Source organism: Poecilia formosa, unplaced genomic scaffold (assembly GCF_000485575.1).
Source record: "Poecilia formosa unplaced genomic scaffold, Poecilia_formosa-5.1.2 Scaffold32, whole genome shotgun sequence".
Lineage (NCBI taxonomy): Eukaryota > Metazoa > Chordata > Actinopteri > Cyprinodontiformes > Poeciliidae > Poecilia > Poecilia formosa.
This window is the reverse complement of record NW_006799971.1, coordinates 3,448,163-3,473,297: the sequence shown is the minus strand read 5'-3', so window position 1 is coordinate 3,473,297 and position 25,135 is coordinate 3,448,163. Positions and strand designations below refer to the sequence as shown.

General features: G+C 37.9%; 1 protein-coding gene and 1 long non-coding RNA gene across 2 annotated transcripts in view; one reads left to right on the top strand and one right to left on the bottom strand.

Annotated features, from left to right (window-relative positions):
• LOC107835952 (uncharacterized) overlaps positions 1-5,697 on the bottom strand; it is an 18,260-nt gene extending 12,563 nt beyond the window's left edge. Inside the window, exon 1 of the long non-coding RNA XR_001661795.1 lies at positions 5,687-5,697. This is a non-coding gene — a long non-coding RNA (uncharacterized LOC107835952). The remainder of the gene's footprint in view (positions 1-5,686) is intronic.
• Positions 2,839-25,135, top strand: part of LOC103136478 (voltage-dependent T-type calcium channel subunit alpha-1I-like) — a 183,380-nt gene continuing 161,083 nt past the window's right edge. Inside the window, exon 1 of the mRNA XM_016670321.1 lies at positions 2,839-4,082. The gene's annotated coding sequence lies outside the window, so the exon portion shown is untranslated. The remainder of the gene's footprint in view (positions 4,083-25,135) is intronic.

Below are 25,135 nucleotides of genomic sequence, written 5' to 3'. Positions count from 1 at the left end.
AAGTGACGTAGTTGCAAAGGGTGAATACATAGTTCTCATGTGATGTCATCCTTTTGTGAGCTTGGTAACTGACAGCCATCTTAGCAGGCAGTTGCTATGACAGTAAATAAGACACAAGCTCAGAGCTAGCTCTGCCTCTTTCCTATCTAACTTATAAACTGTATGAGTGCATTACAATTATTACTGTAGGACAATTTTTGAATACTTACCCATATTGGTGAAATACTACAATAAATAAATGTAGTATTTACAGTATGGTCACTGACAAACTAATAAAATTAGCTTAGCTAATGTAGCTTTTCTACAAGCTACTTACTTTGCCAGTCCCCAGAACCTTAAGCTTATAGTTGACACATTGAACTGGGCATGAGGGGTTGCGCACTAATTGGGCCGTCCCTGTACCTGCCACATGCTATTATTTCCAAATTACGATCGTGCTCCTCAAATTTTTGTAACCTTTTACATTTTTTAACATAAAAATACAGCTGATGCACAGCCTTAGCGTTCCTACAACTGGGCATAGAATGATTGAAAAACTTGAGAGTTTTTCAGTCAGGTTACTTTTACCTTGTTGTGCAAAATTACCCCTTAACCCATAAACTGGTTTTTACATCTGCAAATAAAATGCTCTATATCCTATCCAAAGACCTTCCTCTCTATGCTGTTACATCTTTTTGTTTGACTTTGTCACCTGAATAATGATATCTATTTCCTAAGGCTTTATTTGGCCTGTTCTACCTTTGCTCGCCGAGTAAGTTTGCCCCAAGACAAGAATCCGTACAGGACACTTAAAATAACAATCAATCACAGAGTATTGTTTCACTGCTGCTCGCAATATATAACTGCGTCCACCATGTCCCATCCCCTGTGGTCCATCAGCGGTATGAGAACCTGACGTGAAAAGAGACAATTGAGCTTTGAAGAGACGGCGTGAACGTGACCGAGGTACTCAGCAGCCGGTTTTTACTTTCTGGGAAAGATCGTTCTGTGGTGTCTTGGAGAACGCTTGACCTTCCTTGTTGTGCTGGCAGAGGATGAGGACAGAGTGTAATCCAATGGGATTTTGATACATTGCAGTGCTGCTTTCTCTTTGTCTTTATGTAATTACCAATAAAAATGCGAAGAGATGCTATTGAAGAGGACTGAGGACACAGAGACTGGGACAGGAAACGCAGCTGATCAGCGCTCGGTCTGGGCACGATTCAAAACAAAGTCTTTGGCCATGTCATACTATTTTAAAATATCAAATATATGTGAAACCAAAGAGTTTGGGTCAAAATATTTTTTGCTTTTTGTTTCTAAAAGTAAAACTAGACACTAAGTTTATGTTATATTAGTTGCGGGGGCTAACGGGGACTAGTTGTGGATTTCTTTGCTGATGAACTAAAAACAGATCAAATTCCCCAAAAATGTAGACTCACTCTATTGGAGAAATAAGAAATCCTTCATTCCAGCAAAAGTGGTTTCAAAGAGTTGAGTTTTTTTGTTGTCTATTTGGATTACTTTGGTAAATTATGACTTTTGCAAACTGAAAATGCTTTTTTTTCGCCTTGTTCTGTCAAAATGTAAAGAACCGTCTTCACAAAGATAACAGATGAGAGAAATCTGAGCCTTTTTGGTAGCTTTAGTTTATTCTTGATCACTGCATTGTTATTGTTGTTTCTATTTTTTAATAGCAGATGATTGAAATGAAAATGAATTCTGTCAAAATCCATACAATTACAATACTGTCTCTATTGTAGTGTAGTGTCAGAGAGTGGTAACTTGAACATTTTTAAAAAATATTTCAATGTCCTATGACCGCAGGAAACCCAAGATGTTCGACTTTCATAACGGTAATGAAGTTTGCTGAAAGAAAAAAAAAAAGTTTGAACATTCGGGTCAAACATGAGATGTGAGTGGCATCCAAAGCAACACGAACCCACTGCCACGGCCTTGATGTAAACCCAGCTGACTCAGATCAATATGTTCTATCAAACCCCATCAATCCACCAAAAGGTCCAGAAGAATGATGAATAAAAAATGAAGAATGGAAAAAAAAAACAAAAAAAAAAACTATGTGAGTTATTGCAGGTTTGGGGTCCAGCTCCATCCTAAGCTTTTATTGTTGGTTATTTCAATTTGCAAGTTTCCATCAGACGTTCCCAGATCTATTTTGTCCGTATGTCTATAATGTAAATCTTCTTGAAATGAACAAAATATTGCTCATGCAAATATTAGAACCATTCAGCTTCTATGCACCACAAATCTGGAACAAACTTCCAGAAAACTGTAAAACAGCCAAAACATTGAGTCCCTTCAAATCCAGGCTAAAAACCCAACATGCTAAAATTTGACTGATAATTACTGGAATATTGATAAACATATTTGTTGTATGAATGATTTTGATGATGGCATTTGATAAAATGTTAGGTATGTTGCTGGTTTCTGTATTGATGACTTTATTATGTTTTTATGACTTTTATTTGTGTGTTTTCATGATGTAAAGCGCTTTGAACTGCCTCGTTACTGAAAAGAGTTACACATAAAAACTTCATTAGCTGTTAAAAATAACGTTGTTTTTTTAAGCTAAATTTTCCTAAAAAGCCCGCTGTCCTTGGTGCTGATCCGAGGTTGGTTTTCTGTAGAGAAAATCCCCATCTTTGTGTTGGAAGTTTACATTCCGTGCATTCCTCACTTGCGCGCGACACGGGGCCGCGCGCGCACCTTCGCTCGCGCACGTGTATATTGCTCTTTTCCGCGTGTCTCTCTTTGCGTACACGGCTGCTGCCGTTTAAATATTCATTCCCTGCACCTCAAAGGCCCTTTTACTTCCCACCCCACCTGTATCCAGCGGCAGACACACCAGCGCCTCTACACAGTGGCTGTAAATATCAGCAAAACGACATCACCGGTCACCTCATACGTCTAACATTTTAGCTCCGCGTGTGTTTGAGATCTTTCACGTGGACCTTGTGCCAGTTAAATATCTGACAGAAGAGTGTAGTGAAATGGTTCAGACGGTCTTTCAGCTGGGATGAACTAACTCACAGAGCGCGTGCCTGCTTTGTACTGCGCAATCTTTAACGATTGCCGGTGAAGTCGGTGCGCTTTGAAACGTGCGCCGGGATCCCACAATAAAAAAAATAAACAAATATATGATAATAGTCGCAACAGGCGGATGAGATAGCCAGCAAAAAGCTGCGTTCTGCACTGGGTTTAAATAGAAATGTAGTTCCCTTCTCTCTCTTTTTTTAATTTTTATTTTATTATTGTTGTTTTCGTGTCTACTGAGGAATTCCCCGACTTGGCAGAGGCGAGTCCCGCAGAGATGCTCGTTCAAAACCAAGTGACGGGGAAGAAAGCTGCGTTCCGCTCGCATCGCGGAGCACGAGGAGCGTTTGGATTGAAGTTGGCGATGGAGCGAACGCCAAGAGGCACGCGATGAGGAGCCCTTTTCTGACATTTTGATTTTTGTTATTTCCTTTTTATTTCATCCTTTTTTTTTTATTGTATTTTTGCAACGGCGCCGATCTGCCTCCCAGAGACGCGTGGTGAGCTCCCCAATCTCTGGGGGCGCAGCGCGTCAGCCTGCGCTGGCTGATGGAGCTGCCTGTGTTCAACTTGGATGCGCTTCTCTCTTTCGGCCTCATCACTTAAGTTTGTAGCGATTGCGTGAACTGAAAGCGGATGGAGAAGGGAAGGAGGAAACGCGGTAACCAATGTTCACGGCTTCAAGGCGCGTCGGGGTCCAATTATTTACCCCTTCCTTCTTTTACGGTTATGCAACAAATTTCACCACCGAATGACTTAAAACGATGAGGAAATCAATCTTCGGGACTTTTTGAACACTGAGGACCACTTCGGTTGTGATTGTGATTTTTTTTTTATTGTGATTTTTTTTTCTTTTTTTTTTTGGTTTCGAGAGCAAAGCGGTCGGAATATCGAGCCTGTTCATGGGGGAGACACATTGTTCGGGCTCTGGAGTTACAATGAAGAATTTGGAAAGTGGCGCTCACGTTTGAGGATTACCAGGCGTTTTTTTAAAAAAACATTTTTTCTTCTCCTGCACAACACAGACGTCCAGGTTGATGTCTGAAAAGGTAAGAGAAACCAACGCGTCTGTCTGTCGTTTCTTGTTGCTTGTATTTGAATTGCAGCGGAGCAGGAGTTTAGGTTTTAAAACACTACTGAAATCAAGTCCTGTCGATAATAGAAAAAAAAATAATAATAATTTTCGGATTCATATGAGTCTGTTGCCTGTACCTCAGAGGCCTTGTGAATTTTGGGGACATTACATCACTTTTTAACAACAGCGTGACATTTATTTATTTATTTATTTTATTATTTATTTATTTATAATTTTAGCTGTATGAACTGCTTCATTACAGATATTGAATTTGAGTTTGGACATTAAAACTCAAATCGAATAATGATAATAATCATGTGTCTAATTAATAGACCCGTGTTTCCCCTTTTTTCTTTGAGTATAAAGTACATGCAGTACGTGGCGTTCACGTTTAGAGCCGGAGATCAAACAGAATGACAAATTATGTCACTACTTCAGCCTCGATTTTAAAATATACTGAAGTCTCAACAAGCGCAATTTGGGCTATTTTTGTTGTCGCCGATATTCCGGTTCAGACGGTTCGATGTCTGAATTATCTGAGAAACCAGCATCATTTAACTACGTACACGATTATATTCAATTCGGTTTTCCTTCCTATGTGACGCAAAGCGGTTGTCAACTGGTTGTGCAGAAGGAAAATACCTGTTAGGACCTCTGTCTGGGTCAATTTATGGCAAAAAGAAAAGAAAAAAAAAGTTTTGCATCCAGGCAAAAGGGGGCGCTCTTTCGGCTGATATTATGTGTTCTGTTATCCAGGAAAAAAAATCTCAGGCTTATGAAAGGTTAGAAATAAGATCCCTCATGTACAAGGCATTTCTATATCAGGATATACGTAAATAAGTATTTTATGTTCAATATGTATTGAATATATTAGTCAATGTTCCATTTATTGTGGTTCGAAAGCATTTCTAAACAGGTGGGTTTTTAGCCGTGATTTAAAGGAACTCAGTGTTTCAGCTGTTCTGCAGTTAACTGGGTGTTTTTATTTATTTATTTTCCAGATTTGTGGTATATAGAAGCTAAATGCTGCTTCTTAATGTTTGGTTCTGGTTCTGAGGATGAAAGACATTTCATCTCTTTCACTTCTCGGGCACTTTTAGAGGCTGTTTAGGATGGAAGAAACTGCTATCGTTTCTTTGTAATAAGTAATGTCATATTCAAGTCACCTCTGTATGCCTTCAACCTCTGTTTGGAAGACAGAAGATGTTTCAACCACCTGACAATATGTGAAATTGACTTTTCTGAGCTTTACATTGTGATATTATTCTCTCATCAAAAGCATATCTGGACTGTTGCTTTAATTCTTTCATGCATGTTTGAGAAATCCTTTAATCTCCCACGGCAACCATTCGGTTGTGCAAAACGCCTGGGTGGGCCTAGCTCCGCCTAGCTCCACCTAGCTCCGCCTTTAACAACAGTGCTCCTCCTCAGAGGTGCAGTTTCTAAGCTTCGGCCTCACAGAGCAGCGCTCCTCTACAACTCCCCACTCGGCTTCTTCAGACTAGCCAGCAGGAATTTGCAAACACCTGGTGGAGCTGAACATCTGAGCTCATTATACAAGCTGCTTCTCAGTGTAACGCTGGTAAAAACATTAAGGGTTAATCGAGGAGTGATGCTGCAATGACTTCCAGAAGGTGGAGCGTTGGAAAGAGCTGGAGTTTCTTAAAGAGACAGAGGTCCAATTTGAAGGTGTTAAATTAAGAAGTCGAGTTTCTTTTAAGTTATATTTCATATACACAGCATTTTTATAACAACTGAAGGTAACATAGCTAGTTGATTCTGCTGTAAAATGGCAACATGCTGCTGGAAAATACATGATACTCCCCCTTTAAAATTTTCAGCAAATTTCCTATCTTATTTCAGCATGTATTTTACTTGCATTTTAGTTATAGTTTAGACAAAGCTTAATAATTACTTGCTGGAAAGCCAAATGATTTCCTCATAGTTTATTTTTCCTAAAATTGCTCAACATATGCTCTCTCTATGCCAATTTCATTTTTCTGGAGAACAGTAGGTACAATATTTTCTGCTTCATAAAACTAAACTAATATTTACTTTGACAGAGAGGCTAAGTCAGTTCCCAGTTGGTTGCAGTTTTTTCCTCCAGTTTTTTTATTTTTTTGGTTGTTGTTGCTGTGTCTGCCTTCTACAGTGAAGAAAAGGCTAGGTGTAAAACAGTATTTTGTGATTATTCACTGAGTTTGCATGATACTGAGCATCACTGTCCGGTAGCTGAAATCCCTGGCATCCGGTTTTATCCAAAATGTCCAAATCTTGACATCAACATTAATGCTGCCGCAGTTCATGGGATGAATCTGAAGCGATTGAGAATATACCACTGAGCAAAACCAGGGTGCAAAAACCAGGCAGTTTATGTTTTTTTAGTTTATGTCTGGGATCATTTCAAATGAGATCACACCTCACTGGATGAGGTTACCCTGATTGCGCTTTTGCTGAAAGCACTTCTCTGGGTGTCGAGATAATTACCACAATCATCCAGACTTTCATTGTACAGGAAATCAGCAACGTCTTGACTGATGAGGTGAGTGGCTCAGTTCCTCAATGTATAGCAACACAAAATCAAAACAACTATAATTGTATTTAGCTGTCGTGGGGATTATTTTGGTGCTGGGAGATTGTAATTCTGGCTGTAGATTTGTTTTTATCTGGATGCTCATTATGAGATACAGATTCTGAGGGAGATGCAGGAAAACATCCACTCCTCTTTCCTGACTCTAAGAATGCACGATATATTATTATATCGGTATCGGCTGATGTTGGTAATTTAACATATCGGTATTCATCCGATAAGTAAAACTGTGCTAATGTTAACAATAGATATTTATTTTCATTTTGTTCCTGCTTGTATTTCAGGAGGTCAGGGTTAAGGGGTTGGACATGCGGAATTTGTGTAATCATGTGATGACATGACTGAACAAGTGGTGTAGCAGAGGATTATCGGGGTGTTTGACTAAAGCAGAAAAGCAATATAGCAGTGTGGTCGCTGTTACATGGTGTTGAAAGTGTAGGGCAATATATATATAATATTGGTAAATATTGGTTATCAAATATAATAGCAGTATTAATATTAGATATCGATATTGGCCCAAATTTTCACATTGATCCACTCCAACTTAAAACAAGTTACAGAACTACTGGGTAATGTTGCCAAACTCGTAACAGTGCTAAACCAGAATGGCTATTGCTTTCCAATGTAATCCCAGTCGATTTTCATCTCCCTTCAGTTCTCCATCTGGGTTTTCTCCCATGGAGCTTGATTTCTCAGGAGGAATTTCTTCTTGGCCAATCAGCGAACAATGATGTTGATTTTCTGCTCTGTTTCAGAATTGTTGTCTGTTGCAGACTTTGGTTGCAGACTTTGTTTGCAGACTTTGGTTGCATCTGGGTTTTCTCCATGGGAGAAAACCCAGATGCAGTTTGGCAACAACAGTGGAGGAAATAAACAAAGACATTCAGTCCATATTGGCCACGCCTCCAAATACTGAGCAAAGTCAGTGTCTTACACATTGAGAAACATGTAATATATTGTACTGCTGATTAACATTTTAACTTGTCACTACAGTATGGGATGATGGTTTCCTCCAAAGGAAGCTATGCTAATTTCCAGACCCTCTGTACAAAGTGAAGCATAGAACAAGGGGCTGCTTTTTACCAGGCTACTGTTAAAAAGCAGTAGCTTTTTAACAGTCTTGGCCACATAAAAATGTGGCCAGGAAATGTCTTTGCATGTTTTTATGGTTGAACTCTGTATGGCTCTGGTTAATATCTGTTCGTCAAGTGTTTTGCTGTTGCCTATCTACAGATTTAAATGAGGAAAATATGGATTCAAATGTGGTTCACGTGCAGCTCTCACAGCAGTTAAACAGTGATTACAGCAATTATTGTTCCAGAGAGGATAAAACTAAACGTGATAAAAAAAATAAAAAAAAACTCTTGTGAAGAATCAAAAGTACTTAGCACTCTTACTTCTTCACATGCTTACTTTGACACCTTCCTGCAGCAGGAACAACAAAGTCTCAAAAAACGCTGCGAATGGAGGAGCGCAGCAACATACAGATGATAATAGGCTATGATATCGCTTTGCTGAAGGAGAATAAGCATTTGGGAAAGCAATAGAGAAACTGTGAGAATAGGAACAAACAATTCTTCAAGGTCAGGTCTCCACACACACCAACACAAACACACATTCTGTTGGAGAAGAATCCAATTCTCTGCAGAATGAACTTTGCCAAGGTGGTCTCCAGAGGATGGTGGGGGTCTCAAGCCTCTGGCCATGAGATAATCACATTCAGAGAGCGACCTCTGGTGTCCATCTCAACCATTTCTTGAAGGAAGTCAATCTTCCAGGCTTCGTTTTCAGTTTCTTTTTTCAGATTTAATAATAATAATAATAATAATAATAAAGTGATCCATGTGGCCTTGACAGCTGTTAACACTCTATATTGATTTAGATGGACTTGGTGCTGTGGAGTTGCCCTGCAGCATGACAGTCCTGGATTCTGACTCCTGCTGCATGGAGTTTGCATATTCTTCTTTTGAATGCATGGATTCCTTCCAGCTACTGCAGCTTCGCCCCAATAGTCCAAAAATGTAGATTTAATTGGCTCCTGCAAACTGACCCAGAGGAGTGCATTGTTGTTTGTCCCTGTGGGTCTCTGGGTTGCCTTGTAATAAACTGGCAGATATTGTCTAGAGTCATTACATGCTAAAAATGTAGCATAAGTGTTTTTGTCTGTAAGTTTTGATGGTTGTGGCTTTGATGTAATAAAAATCCAACATTCGGTTTCTGAGAAAATATTGCTTAAAGGTACTTGCAGTTTTATGGAAAACTGACGTTTTATAGGTTTGTGTCATGTGATCATTTTATTCCTTCATCAAAACCACTCCTGGAGTGTTGCCTTGATTCTTTCATGCATGTTTGAAAAAAAACATCCTTAAATCTCCATGGCAACCATTTCGCTGAGCAAAAACGCCCGGGGTGGACCTACCTGGGTGACCAATTGTTGTTGACTATTGTTTTCTTTTTGAGTAATTCCTCTTGATCAAGCCTTTTCTAGCATTTCGCTCTACAAATTACATATTAAAAGTATATCTGATTCGTGCTGATATCGTATTGGGTCAACATTTGAGCCCCTAACTGCAGTAACACACCTTCTCTCCTCTAAACTCTGTAAAGGGTTTTGCTTCACAAACCTTTCAAGACTTCTTTGCCGAACTTTTTCCTAAACTCAATTAAAGTCAGGTTGTTTCTCTCTTAAGTTTTTTTCACATAAACAAAGAAATATTGGAATTAAAAATACATTAGAATTCATAAGCAGATTTATATTGCAAATTACACCAATAACTCATCATTCTAGGACTTTGCACAGATTTACTTTACCTCGCTGTAGGTGTACATTAAATATTCTCTCTAGTGGCCGCAGTCGTTAGAACAGCTTTTGTTATGGAGGCCGTTCATGCTCTTGCTGTAGTTTGTCAGAACATATTTGATCTCTCTCCATATTAACGCCTGGAGCTCTGTCAGGTATTACGGGAGATGGAAATGTGCTTTGACTCTCTGGGCCACCGACACGCACATAAAGATTTTATGATGTTTAGATTTGGCGAGGTCAAGCTTGGCGCTTAACCCCATCATGGCGGTCATGAAACAACATTTCCTTTAGAGCGTGCGCTCTGGGCAATAAGCCGTAAAGTGGGATCAGGGAGCCGTGTTAACCTCCTGCGTCTTAAGTTATATATAAAGCGACCTCACCGTATTTTTCCGGCCTGGTGACTGGAGAGAGCTCGGTGGCAGTAACAGTTCACTGTGAGTTGAAGAAACCCTCTGGCTGTTTCTAAAAGTAAATTTGGGAAGATCTGGGTGTAAAGATTAAAGAGAATCATATTACTTTTTATACAGCGAAGGGCGGCTTGTCATTTGCCTCTGATTGAGGGTCCTGCAATGAACATGCTCTTTGGGAAAACCTTGACAGATTTGTCATAGAGTCTGTCACAGAAGTGATGATTTACTTCATTAATTCCCTTTTTGAGCCAGTGAGTTATACTTTGTGTCTTTCTTTTTTTTTTGCATGTGTGTGTGTAGGTGTGTGTGTGAGTGTGTGTGTGTGCGTGCGTGCGTGTGTGTGAAACCTCCATCTGCTCCATCTATCAGTGTCTTTTGACTTGCAGCTCCGGTTTTCTCTCCGTAAAAAGGCCGCTTTGTTAAATAAATTAGCGGTTGCTGTGACAGATGCACCTTCAGTTTGAGTGCCAGCTACTTTTTTCTTTATTTAATTAAAATTTTTTATTTTTTTATTTTTTTGGCCTTTCTCGCCTGGAGGTATTTGTAAATGCTTGAGAATTTATGAGGAATAATTGTCAGGCCTAATTAAAGGCTGCCACGTTCTGCGAGTTGCCATTTCTACAAGTTGATGTTGACTTCTAAAACTGAATTCACACTTTTGAATGTACAAATATTAAAAAAAAAATTAAAAAAAAAATTCAGAGAAATTCGATGCACGTAAACATGTTTTTAAAACAGGCTTCGAAAAACACATACAGCACCGTGACATCTCTTCTGTTCTTGGTTTTGATTTTAAGCAAATTTCAACAGATATTAATAACCTGGATTAACACAAAATATTCCCACATGATGATTTAAAGGTAAAAAAAATAAAGAAAATGCAAACACAAACCTGTCCATGTGTGAAATATTAATCACCTGTACTCTGCAATCACGAATTAACAATAATTAACTGCATTTCTTGGTTCAGTTTCACCTGTCTGAAACATGTAAAATATCTGAAAAATCTAAACATTTTGCCCCATATTGGACAGGTGAATGCATTAACTTTGTTTAATTCATTACACAGATTTAATGCAATTAATCTTATTTTAAACCTGCAAAGGCTCCAGGTGGAACCCTTGTATTAGCACGTTTCTGGTACGCACCTAAATCTAATGCACATGCAACAACAAACAATAGCACTTTACACTAATCTGATGGTTTAATTATCTAAATAAAAGATTAAAAAACATAGATAATTAAGCAGCATAAAGGGTTTTTGGATCAAAAGTGTTGCTTATTTTGTTATGTAGTTTTTGATTAACTATAAACCCTGCTACTAACTTGATTAATATGTTTTAATCCAGTCCCACCACAGGACTGCAGGTTGCCGTAGTTAAGGTCAGTGTTCATGATTCAGAAGTGAGTTCTACAGTGAAAACCACAGCAGAAAAAAAGATTTTAAAAAATCTCACAATTGTTAAAAAGTTAATTAAACTTTCTTCCAAAAATATTGTGAAATGATTAGAAAAAAGTGGAGATATCTATCTATCTATCTATCTATCTATCTATCTATCTATCTATCTATCTATCTATCTATCTATCTATCTATCTATCTATCTATCTATCNTATCTATCTATCTATCTATCTATCTATCTATCTATCTATCTATCTATCTATCTATCTATCTATCTATCTATCTATCTATCTATATATATATATGTGTGTGTGTGTGTGTACATGTGATCTGTTATGTCTGGCATAAAACTAACACGGCATTTTGCATAAAGAATAACCATAACTAAAGTCATTTGAGGTTCTCATTGTGCACGGCTTAGTGGGCAATTACATTTTAAAATATTTTTTTGTATTTAGTCAGGTTATTTTTGACCAATTTTTCTCCCACGATTCAAAACTTTTAAGTGACAAAGAACAAAAAACTAATCTTAAGGTGTATAATTTTGCTTATTTTTTTCTTCATGACCTTCCAAATGCAAACAAGCTCCTATGTATCATAAGTACTGCTAAAAAGTCCATGAAAAATTAAATTTTACTTTTAGTTATTTACTGATTGGTGAAAAAAAGAAGAAGAAATCCAGAAATATCTGTGTCAACAATTGTCCTATTACATAGCAATTGGAAATAAAAACTCCTTGAGAGTTTCTAGTTGTGATTATCTGAAACAACACAATTATTGCTGCAACAATGAAAGAAAAGAGAATATCTTCTTGCCTATTGGTCGACTGGAATCGCCTCAAAATGACAGTCATCATGGCATAGCTGAGTCAAAACACTGTTCATGCAACTGCTTCAGCAGTGAATCAACCGTTTGGGCAGCCTCGTCCAAACAGCTTGTCATTTACTCCCACAACTCGTCAGACATGCCAGTCACGCCAGTAACACCCACAGACATACCTCCGTTTTATGGTTAATAACCACTTGTTCATCAGAGTCTTTCAAACCATCAAAGTAGCTCATGAAAAAGAAAAATCAACATTAACTTGTTACAAATTTGATGAGAAATGTTGACGCTGTTTGAAGGGGAGCGTCTCAGAAACTGAAAAGTGTGGCACAGCCAAACGGAGCCAAAGGGGTAAATCTATAATAAAGACATCAAACAAGCTGAGAAAAAGCCGGGCGTTGGCAAATGAGGGGGTGTCTGCTGAACTTTAGGTTTTTTTCTAATTAATTTTTATGATTTATTGGATCACCTCATTTGCACAGTCATTGGAAGACTAAAACCTAGCATGCAAGAATATTAAAATTGATGCTTTCTTGTTGAATTTGAAATTTCTGTAAATAATCACATTATATGCGAAGAGTAGCATTTCTGTCTGAACAGCTGCATTTTCTAAGCTTCAGAGCAGCCATCGCCTCGACTCCCCCACTCAGCTCCTTCAGACTAGCCAGCAGGAATTAGCAAACACCTGGTGGAACCGAGTATAGACGAGCCACGTTGTGATGACTTCCTGAAGGCGGAGTTTCAGAGAGAGCAGAAGTTTCTTAAAGAGACAGAGGACCAATTTCATGGTGTTAAATCAGGAAGTAAGATTTCTTTCAAGTCATATTTGATATATGTATAGTTTATAACTGAAATTGACAGTTACTTGATTATTCTATTAAATGACACTTTCTGCCTGGAAACAAAAAATACTGACCGTTTAATGATTTGGTGCTAGATGAAAGGAGCATCTTGTTGTGGCCTAAGAGGTTTAGACTGCATTTCACCATTTCTGATTCATAATCGTTCATATTTAGTTGTACTTTGTTGGGGGTGAGGACTTGTGTTTGTTTACAATTTTGAAAAAAAAAAAAAGTATTGTTAGTATTGCATCTTGAGGTAAAATATAACAGTGAATATAGCTTCTCAGGTTTGATATTTCTAAATATATAATCTAAAGTTACCCAATCTTTCAGTAAAACGACAGATAAACGTGCACTGGAATCATATTTGGACACGGGGCTGAGGAGGAGGAAGCTGTTTTCTTTCTTTCTTTATCGACAGCCCCAGGCTGTTTTCACTGATATTACACTTAAGCGACTTCCACGTCGGCTTCAGTCTCAGTTTAGTTGTTGCTTTTTAGATCAAGCATAACGGGTGATTCATGAGTCAATCACATCATCTGATGACTTGGAAGCAATAAATTGAAGGAACTTATAACTCACCACAAGCGTGATAACCAATTTTTAGAGACCTTGATGACACACACACACATACACACACAGTCCACTCATAAGGTGAGGCCATGATGCTGGTTTTATGGGTCAGCTTGGTGGCCCAGTAAAATCCTGCGCTGCTGCAGTCAACAAACCTAAGGGAAGAATACGTTCAGCATCAATTTTGGATGACAAATTGTCGGGGCTTTCTGGTGCACAATGGAGAACTCTGAGCACGACGACGAAGAGCGACTCTGGTCACAAACAGCCCTCAATCATTGCCAGACTCACTGGAATCAATATGTTCTCATAACTCAGGGCCCCTGACCCTGACCACAGATTATTATTGGCCTCTGGAGACGTGGTATACACACACACACACACACACACACACACACACACACACACACACATATGGTAAGATGCAGGCATTCTTCTGCATGCAAAGCTATTTTCTGTACTACTGTGAGCTATATCAAAAACCTTCAGTATTATTTAAACAGATATTGTCTGAACAAATAAGAATAATTAAAAAAACTATTCAACTTTGTTATGCCTGTGACATAACCTTGTAATTACACACTTCATAAGCAGATGTGATTTAAAGTACTTAAAGAGAATCTCTACAAATGGCAGTAGGTAAAGATCAATATTAAAAAAAAAAAAACAATACCATGTTCTCTTCAATAAGATGATAACAGGGTTTTAGGCTGGTGATAAAAATGTATGGGTGCCATCCAATTATCAAAATTAGTAAAGTTCTGTTGTATGTTCATATGTGTTTGTATTACTTTTAATAGAAATAAATATGCAAAAAGTAAAGCTGGAAAATCATAGTTATAAAGGCATAACCAAACAATAAAGTCAAAAAGTCAACAGTAAGTATACTGAGTAATTTTTATATACATATATTAGCATTGTAGTTGCGCCAATGAATTTGTTGTTTTTATGTAAAACCATGACAAGCAAAGAAGCCAGAAATGGAGCTGCCATCTTTGCTTCCTTTATTGAACTGTAACATGATAAAGTTAGAGTTGAATGACATTAAATACAAACTTTCTTTTTAACAATTTACCATGATTTTAAGAAGTTAATTATCAGTCAGTTTAGTAAAGTAATGAAGTGACTTTTTATTGTTTTACCTGGTAACTTATTTACTGAAACACACATTTTGTCTCAGTTTGCATGTAATAATCACAAAGCCTGACTATTAAGTCTGTAATTAACCATTTTTGATTTGTTGCTGTAACATACAACCAAAATTAAGATACCAAAATTTAAGTTACATGCTATTGTTAGCATTGTACTCTACATTTATTACCATGTTATTGTCTCATTGACCACATGTCTGCATAAAAGGTTTGATAAACACATGATTCTGTACAATTACAGCCGCAAGATACTTACCCAATTATTAGTGAGGTCCAGAGATGATCTGTATCATTAGTGAGCTGTAACAGGTGGTGACACGAAAAAAAAAAAATCTTTACGAAGGTAAAAACTACATTTTATTTTCAACACCTGTTTGAGAAATATTCATATCCCAGGTGGTTATTTATTTATTTATTTTTTTGCAAAACCCACAAATGGTAATCCAGCAGTGTGTGTTGTGTTTGTTAACAGGTCAGGTGGCGCACAGGACGGGAAATTAGTATATTCCACAGAAATTGGGATCAAAAATGACTTTTATGCAAATGTGATTAAAGAAGGAAAGCTCTGACATTTATGCTCCAAAACCAAAGGAGTAATCACTTACAAAATTGAATATTTGTCTCTGATTTGATCCTTAATCACCTGCATTGATTGGAGCTGTTAATGTGTGTAGGTGTGTGTGTGTGTGCGCACGCGCGTGTGTGTGTGTTTGTGTGTGCGTAGGTCTCTTGAGGGCTCCTGCAAGCTAATTGATTGAAAACACCAAAGCAATGAGATTGTTAGCCACATGACGCAGCAGAAGCATCTATCTTTCTCAGTTTCCATCTGTCTTTTAAATCAGATCCACTTGTTTGCTGTCATTTATTTATTATACCACCTTATTATTATTTATTTATTTTACCATTATCCATTTTAAAATACAGTTTGGGACGAAGACTCCCCCCCGCCCTCTACACAGGGTTGCTTTTTTGGGAAAGTAGAGCACTGAGGGGGGTGGGGTGGGGGGGGCACATCAATTCATACTTCATCAATATGCATAAAAGTTAGATTTTTTTTGCCATCTTTAAACAGTCATATGCTAACAGAAAGTGTCATGCACATAAAAATAGTAAGTATTATGATTCCCATAATTCAGATATACGCCTATATATATATATATATATATATATATATATGTTTTTTAAGACACATCTAGGGTTTTCTCATTGCTGCATTGATAAATAGATAAAATGAAAGAGTTTCATTAGAAAACATTGGCATCTACAGCTGCCGCTTAGGTAATAATGCTGAAATGACCCAGGAGAGACATTAACATGTTCTTTGCCAACGCTTGTTTCATTGTGGCGTATGAAAATAAAAGATGCCAGAGATCATCTTTGAAGTTTGACGCTTCCCCATGTGATGCAACACGGCGAGAAGGCAGTGCAACACGGAGGCACCGGTCTTGTACGGGAACAAAATCGCTGTATGTAAGACACATGTAAATGTGGATTATTATCAAGATACAAAGTTGTTATTAAATCCACGTGAATGCATTCGTGTTCTACACATAGAGTCTATGCATTTCCTCTGGTACCCGTGGAAACTCACATCCTCCTTTTTACCAATTACTGCTCTCAATTTAGAAGCAGCAAACCGGGTTTCTGAGAATCATTAGGCCAGACTTTGAAGTGCTCATCCTTCCTCCTGTACACTCAGACTTACCGAGAGCCTGCTGACGGTCTCTGCTTCATGAAACCAGCAGCTTTACGTCAATGCAGGTCAACAAAACCGGAAACTTTCTAGTAAAATCGATCCTTTCGGGATGAAAGACGAGGATCTGGATGTTCCTGTTGGGCAGGGGTCTCGTCGGGTCAAAGTGAAACGCTCCTGCAGACTAGCACCTGCAGGACATGATGTCATGGTTCAATGTTAAGTGAACTGTGGGTGGAATCATGTAATGCTGATTTTCTAAACACTTTTTGGAAGTCTGTAAACTTTTAGATCAGAAATGTGATCAGTAATTTGAAAAAAAAAAAAAGTTCATTTTTCCACCTTAAATGCGATAAACAGTCTGAACAAAACAACTAAGAAATAAGCTAATCTGTAAAAACAACATATTAGCTCAGTTAACCTGTTTGCATGTGTGCATGATCCTCATTAAAATTTTTTTTAAAAGCAACTTTTAAAATTTCAGCCGTCACCTCCCCCCCCCCTCCCGGGGAGGCGGGGGGGTGGGGGGGGATTTATGCATTCGGATCCACCTGAATAATATGTAGTTGTGACCCTGCCGACTGCAAAGCGTTTTCTTGGTGCAAAACTCCAACTATGTATCAGCGAAGAAACTCTGTCCCCGCAGTGACACATGGTGGAAACAACATCATGCTGAGACTGTTTTTTTTTTTTTTTCTATTTGCCAAAGATGCTGAAATTGAATCAAAATGTTTTTCTACCAAGTATTAGTTTTAAGGTGTGATCTCACAGAAGTTTTCCACAATGTAGAACAATAAAGGAGTTTTATTCTTATCAAAGTTTTGCTAGTTTGCACATTTTCTCCTTTTCTATTTCTCTGTTTCTCATTTGAATCACATGGGATACATTTTACATTTTGACTGAATCCTTTCTACCAAAGGCAGCTGTTGCTCATGTAAAGCTAAAAATCCCAGGACGACACATAGAGCATTACTTTGCACGGCTGTTTTACATTCACCTTTCAGGCCTATACTAAGTGGTCACTAAAGGAATTTCACATTGTCGTCTGGTAGAAAAACATAATCTCCAGAGGCTCCTATTATTATATCTGGAGAACTTAACGATGTTAACGTGATCAGAGCTGCTCATCCTGGACCAATCTACAGCTAATCAGATCACTGCTCGGTCCTCATGCTACCAGCTCAGTGGGAAAAGCTGGAAATGATGGAGGTAGTAGTAGGGTTACTGTACAGACATGTCCCAATTAAGGAACCTTAGACCAGTCGACGTCTGTACAGAGTACAGAACAAGAACGACACATTATCTCCATTGGAAATTAATAATAAAGTAAGGCATGATATGAGCTCAGGAAGATAATGAAAAGACTAAATTAAGCAGAATACGACAATGTAGTAAAAAAGAGTAAATGTCTGCTAAAAAAACTAAGAAATTTTAAGGTTAGTCTCAGACATTTTCTAGAAAAAATTTTGGAATTTGAAATGCTAAAAATGTTTGACATTTGGAAATTTTCAGAGTTTCAGAAGTTGAAGATTTCTGACTTCTTTCTTTGTTCGAAACGATGAAATTTCAAAATTTTGTCGAAGGCCAATATAAAGTCCGATTCACTGCAAACTACTGGATTCTCACCTACTTAAGAATATGCTGGCAAGATTACAAGCTGGTGTGACGATTGCAGGTCTTCTGGACCGTAAACCTCTCTAAAGGATTGAAATAACATACAATTACTGTAACGACGTGCAGGTTTTTTATGACAATACTAATCAATTCAATTCACCTGAAACTTAACTATTTTACTCCCACAAATGTTCACTTTGCAAAATTTGCCCCCATCCACCTTCAGTTAAATCAGATCTCCTTCTTTATTTTGTCCCCATTCCCCTTTTCCATTTTTTCACACCTGTAACTAATCCTTGATTGCCATCTGTTTCCACCGAGCCTAAAATGGCTGTGCCATTGTTTTTGCCACTTCCCCTGTTCCGTTCTGGAGAGGCACAACACCACGAACGCCTGAGAGGCAGTCCTGATTTCATATCTGCTGGTGTTTCCCTTTGTTTATGTTTATGAAGGCTCATCATTTCATGCATCCTGTTAAAGTGTTATTCCTTCTCCCTGCCTCTCTCTGCGCGCGTGTGTGTGTGCCTGTGTGTGTGTGTGACAAATTTGTGTGCATCACTGTCATTCCACACCTGGTTGTCAGAAGTGGTTACTCAATGTCTGTGGCAGGCAGCTGATAATTAAAGCAGAGCTAGATAGACAGATGAGAGGGACGCGCAATGAAAGGAAACATGTGAGCATCAAAACAAAAGAAGTGCACTGACTGTCTTCTGAGGGAGTGAGGCTCCGCGCGCTTGAGTTAAAGCGCCTTCGGTCCTAATTTTGCTCAGTTTTTGCAGAACCGTCTAATTTAGATGCCGTTTCTCTTCCCCCTGTGCAAATCCACCCACCTCTGTTGGCTCACATTATCTTTTTATTTTTACTTTTGTGTTTGTGAAGCCACTGTCACACTTTTACCTGCACATTGTGAACAGAGTCAGGATTCCACATTCTACCAGATTCCCTTTCTATTTAGAAATAGAAAAGGCAGAGGGGGAAAAAAAATCAAATTTTTTCAGGTTTGATAATATGATGTGGAGGGAACATATTGAAGTTTGTGGGGTTAGAATTTCTTTTAGATAGCAGAAGGTCTACCAATGGACTCATCGGCTGGTGAGAAGTGAGATATTGTGTTTGGCTCTTGCAGTGATGGGGAAGCAAGAGGCACAAGTATAAAATGGGTGTCATATATACATATATATATTTCCACAGATTCATCAGAGCCTCAGTGTCGGGGTTCTGCCATGTGTTGTAGTTTCTGAAGATGTTTTTCAATGAGAAGGTCTTCACAGGTTAGGAGGAAATAAGATCATGAACCAGTTTTTTCTGCACCAGAGTTTGTAAGAATTGGAAACGACTTGACAATATTTCTGAAAACAACAGTAGCAAAGCTTAGAAGTGTTAGTTTTGGCCTTCAAATGTGAGCTGAGTATTGTTGTTGCTGCTTTTTACATCTGATTTTGTTTTGAAACAAAGACTTTAATGAGACCTGGATTTTTTATCTGGTAGATGAAGAATAATAGACAGACAAGTAGGTAACCACTAAGATATATAGCTAGATATCTAGACAGACTGCCGGGTAGCTATAGACAATATTTTTTTTTTCAGTTTTTTCAATTTATTGCTGCCATGCTGTAAGCTAACAGTGCAAACAGCCATATTACAATGTTCGGAATAACTTGTAACAAAAAGAAAAACACCCCTGAGAGAAGTTGTGTAGGTTTGTCTGTAGCAGGTTAATGGTAACGTGTCTCTAATGGTGCAATCATATTCAATAAATTAAGACATGCATTGCGATGAGGCTTGTTTGTCGGATAAAAAATGATAACCTTTTGAAAGGTATTCAACATACTTTTTGATTAAGCCCAAGTTTATGCATTAAAAATGTGTTTTTAATCGGTCTGATGTAATATTGTAATCATAAATGTCATGTTTTCATTAGCCGTAAGTGGAAAAATCATCATAATTAACACAAATAAAGGCTTGAAGACGCCAGTATAATCTGTAGTTGATCTACATAATGTGTTTCACTCAGTGAAATGAGCCACTGAAATAAATGAACTTTTCAATAACAGTTTGATTTATTGAATAGGTTGGTACGCGTCGAGGCTCAACAAATTTCCCCCTAGAAAGCAGCGCAGTGCAGGGCTTCATGCTCTTCAGGTGAATCAACACCCATGTTTCACAGTGGATGCAATAACAACAAGAGGCTTCTGAGCGCCCTGCAGGAAGCTCCACTTATGGTCAGACAGGACACCTTAACTGGGAGTTTAACTGTTGCTTTCAGCACACACACGCACACGCACACACACACACACACACACACACACACACACACACACAGTGTGGTCATACAAATCTAGAGATTTAGAGACATTTACATTTAAACTTTCCAAGCACAATGGATCTGATTATTACAGATTCTTAAGGTTTATTGAACTATGCAGTCAAAAGAATTTTGTTGAATTGTTCGACTGACTTTAGCTGGTTTGATAAATCCAGCGGTCTGTGATCCCTCAGCAGGTCAAGACCAGTGAGTTAGTGTGAGCTCTTTCCAGTCATGATCTGTGAAGACTGTGAAAGTAGTGAAGCGTGACCCCGGCTTAAAGCTCGCTTCATGTTGTTGTGAGTTCATGTGAACACTTGAACAATCTTTGAATTTTACTGCTCGTTTTGTCTCTCTGCTCCGAGTTTACTGAGTTTTACTTCATATAGAATACTTGATCATTTCTCTCATCCACTCAAATTCCCATCCTCCCTTGTATTTCTCTGCTTTGGTCATTGTGCTAGTTTCCAACATGTACTGCTCCTGTGGTTGTTTGGCCATTTGACCTAAGATGGAGAGATTGAACAAAAGAAACTTATGAAGAGATTGTCCCTCAGGAGATGAGCAACTTGGCCAGAGCAGGTGGATAAACTCACAGTCACTCAGGTCTCCATTGATGTAAGACTTTGGATTGATGTGACAGAATGGATTTACTGGCTGCATTTCCGAGAGGGAGAAATTTGTATTTCATTTTGTCTGTTTAGTTAGACCACATAAAAGCAACATAATTATCGAGCCCAGTGTTTCTCCTTGACTCAATGCAATGAAATGTAAATGGATTTTTGTTTTACTTTCTGTCCAAAAAGCCTTCATTTCTTGTCATGACTGATAAAACATGTTTTCCTGCATTTGTAAACAGAGTTTGTTTTGGTGTTTCTGCTTGTTGATCAGAGTAGCATTCCCTCTCACGATGGAAAGCGTTTGAGAATGAACATACAGTCTGCTTAATAGTTTAAGTGTTTGAAAAGGATCTGAATCCATAAATCCAGCCCACAGATCTCTGAGGAGCACTGGCCCATAAAATAGAGAATTATAGTGAACACTTTGAAAAATGTTGTCTTAAAACAGCAGATGGTTGTAGAATCCCTGTAATGTGTCTCTCAAAATGTCAACAAGTTCCTCTTTGCATGCTTTGATCGACTTTCATNCTGTAATGTGTCTCTCAAAATGTCAACAAGTTCCTCTTTGCATGCTTTGATCGACTTTCATGTAATTAGGAAAAAAAGTCAAACAGGTAACGTTCATATCATTCTCAGGCGACGGTCATTTCGCTCTTTTGCCATTTTGTACTTTTGCTCTTTTGGTCAGATGCTACTTGATGTTTTGTGCCTGATTGGAATTAAATTAATATTTCAGACAACAGGGACATTGAATTTTGTTAGTGATGACCAAACATAACAGATTATTATTTTATTTTATTTTATTTTATTTTATTTTTTACTTTTTCTTCTTTCATTTCTTTTAATTTTTGATATTTAAAATTGGTGAAGTAAAAAGAATAAAAATGAACTGGAGAATGGCCTTACAGCATTATTAGTTTGGTTAAGTTTGTTGTAAAGTTCCAGGTAAATTATAGAACAGCAGTCACAAAAGGCCCAACAAGTTAAGTTGGCCTCATGATGCGTTTTTCTTTCTTTGAGAATTTTCCCATCAGTACAGAGAAACTCCCATTTGTCAGTCATGAGGTAAAAAGAGCGTCTTGTTTTATGTAAAACATAATATGAAATTTTATGCACACCCACATAATAATCAATGGCTTTTGCGTAGTTCCACTCCCACAAATACTGATGCAGCGAGCCCTAGCAGAGGCGTTTGAATGTCAAATATGATTCAATTTAATCTGGTGCAAGAACTTGCAAATGGCTCATCAGAACTGTCAAACGATTTTCATTCCAGGATATGGATATTTTATTGAGGGAAAACAACAGGCAAATATGTAGCCCTATGCTTAGAAAACGAAATGCTTAAGCCTTAGATGCTTTTAATTACATTTGTTATGTTTAGCATACAAAATGTAAGTAAGGTCGATGTTGATAGGATGGAAGTTGTCGAGCTGAAGGAGACCTTTAGAGCTTTGTTGTCTTTGAGAAGATTTTTCTCTGAAAAAGCAGACATGTACTAAGCCAAAAGTCTGGCTGAGGAGTTTGGAAAGGTGATGGAAAAGGAAAAGGACTTAAAGTTTGCTCAGAAATGGGATCTGGTCACCATGGATTCCATGGACAATACGAATAATGAAGGTAATCGGGGTAGATGAGATTTGCCCAAGATGCCGAAGAGTCTGAAAATGATTGGATTGTTGTGGTAGACGCGTCTTTAAGAAAAACCCTGTGAAGCACCAAGCCGAGGTGGTGGTCTCGGTTTTTAGTAAGGGGACTTGAGATCCTTTTTCAAGTGTATTTATTGTAATTTGTTTGAGTTGTAGAAAATTTGCTGCTTTCAATTCAAACAAAATCTGTAAATGTATGTGAAGCAAAACTTTCCATTTGTGTTGCCATCATTTTTAAGGTTTTGCCCGGATTTATGAAATCAAACAATGTCAGCGTCAGAGTTTATGATGCTAAGACTTTCATTTGTGCTTCTTTTGTTTTGAAGATATTCATGAAAGTTTAAAGGTCAAAAGTTCAACCTGCCCCTCCGCTTTACCCAAATCAAACAAAATTGGCGTCCAAAGTTTGTTCTACTCTTTGTGTGAAAATGTTGAACGTAGTTGACCGACAACAAATTTCTTTGATTTTGTAAATGTGGGAGGGGCTGGCTGACCTTCTGTGACCTCCACAAACTTTTACTAGCATCTTAAAATGATAGCAGCGCAAACATTTGACATCAGTTTTTGTTTGATTTCAAGAAGGTGGAATTCCAATAACTGGAATACTGGAGAACGTATTCCAGTTACTGAGGGATCACGCTTCACAGTAGCTGGTGTATTCTGGTCTGCTCTGAAAGGAGGCGCTGACTGGTTTCCAAACATTTCAGGGGTATTAAAACAGTGGAGCAAATCTTTACCCTTGTAGATTTACTAACAGATTGGTGGGAGTTGCTGCCGTCTGGTCCGTGTGTGTTTTGTAGTTCTGGAAAAATCTAAACTGTGTCCTTTCAGTTGTTTTCTGAGGGCTGCTGTGGGAATATGTGGCTGCTTTGAATTACTTTCCTTGCATTAGAAAAGCAGGAAGGTCTACATTCTCGGCAGAAAGTCAGTCTTGCTTCCAATGCAAGTTGGACTCCATGTTACCGATTCTGTTCGTCCAGTTCATGCACAGGACCTCAAGGTGCAGCCATGTTGTTATCTGTAGTAATGTGGGTGCTGCTCTGGCTTATCATGGTGAAATAAAAATATCCATACTTTGAAGAAATTGTTTTAAATGCTACATCTACAAATCAAATCTCATCAGTGGACATTAGAACGAGATCCCGTAACTCAACACCTGAGATTAGCTTCTTCCACCAGGTGGTTGGACTAGAGAGAGGGGGAGAAGCACCAACACTAAACACTCAGTGTGCTTAAATATTACGTTATCAATCAAATCAATGTACTTTTTATCTGTTTACTGCTAAATTATATCAATCAGTTCCTCTGGTTTCTTGAGAATTATCGTGGAAATTCACGCAAAATCAACAATTCATCACACTTTTTTCGCATTAATACTTAATCAGTAGTATATTGCAGATTTTCCACAAAAATGGTCAAAAACTTTCCTACTTTTACTAATCGGCTGCCTCAGCCTTAATGGATGTCAGATTATAGTCCATGATCTAAACGGCGAGTAACAAATGTCGCATTTGCCATCATAAATAAGTGCAAATATCGCAAATGTTTCCTAATTAGTACCACAACCACTCTGATTCTTAGCGCAAAAAAGATCACAGAAAGTATCACGAAATCCTGGAGGAACTGAAAAGATGTTCAATATTATCATTTACTTTTAAGAATTAATTGATTTTTTTTAAATTTTATTTATGAACAGGTTTTATCAATATATTCTGACACAACCGGCTCTTTAAGAGCATTCATGATCTTGATTTCACCCAAAGCAAAATATGAGCTGGACTCTCCTGCTCTAAGGCATCCTGAAAATCTTCCCCTGAAGGATTTCCTGAATGTGTGAGGGATTTTCCACAACTGGGAAGTTATGGATGAGTTAATGGATTTTTTATGTTTCCTTTAATTTTATTTCAATATTATCTTATGTTTTCCTTAGAAAAGTCCCAAAATGTTTATTTAAAATAATAATAATAATAATAAAAAGCTTGTGGAACCTAGTCAGTTGATTAACCTGAAAAAGGAGGTACTACTTCACAACACAAGTGCGCCTCATTAACCAGCTCGCGTTTCAGGCTCAGACATTTTTTTGTTCCACGTCCAAAATAAGAGTGAGGCTTATGCAAATACTTTCGAAAATGTAATCACTTGTGTGAGGTATTTTCTTTTCTTTTGTTTATCAAATCCACCCTTTTCTTTTTTATGTGATTATTATTTTGTTGTTCAGCGTGTGTAATCTCCATCTGTTTGTTCCCTCCCCCATACCTACTGCCAGCTATGTATTTTCTTTTTTTTTCTTTGGCATGTTCAGCTCTGTTTTATTGGTCGTCCATTGTAATATCCCTAAGCAATGCCAGAAGGGGTTTTTAACAATACAAAACTATGCAAGATAATAGAACCCCAGGCATAATTAAGCTTGCATATTTTTTTTAAACATATATTTATTGATTTTAACAAGAGAACAAGAAACATACATATATTCACTTACAAATACTTGAAATGTAGACCTAGACCAGACAAAAACCACAAGGACATACCGTGCTTCCTCGAAAGTAAGACAGTGT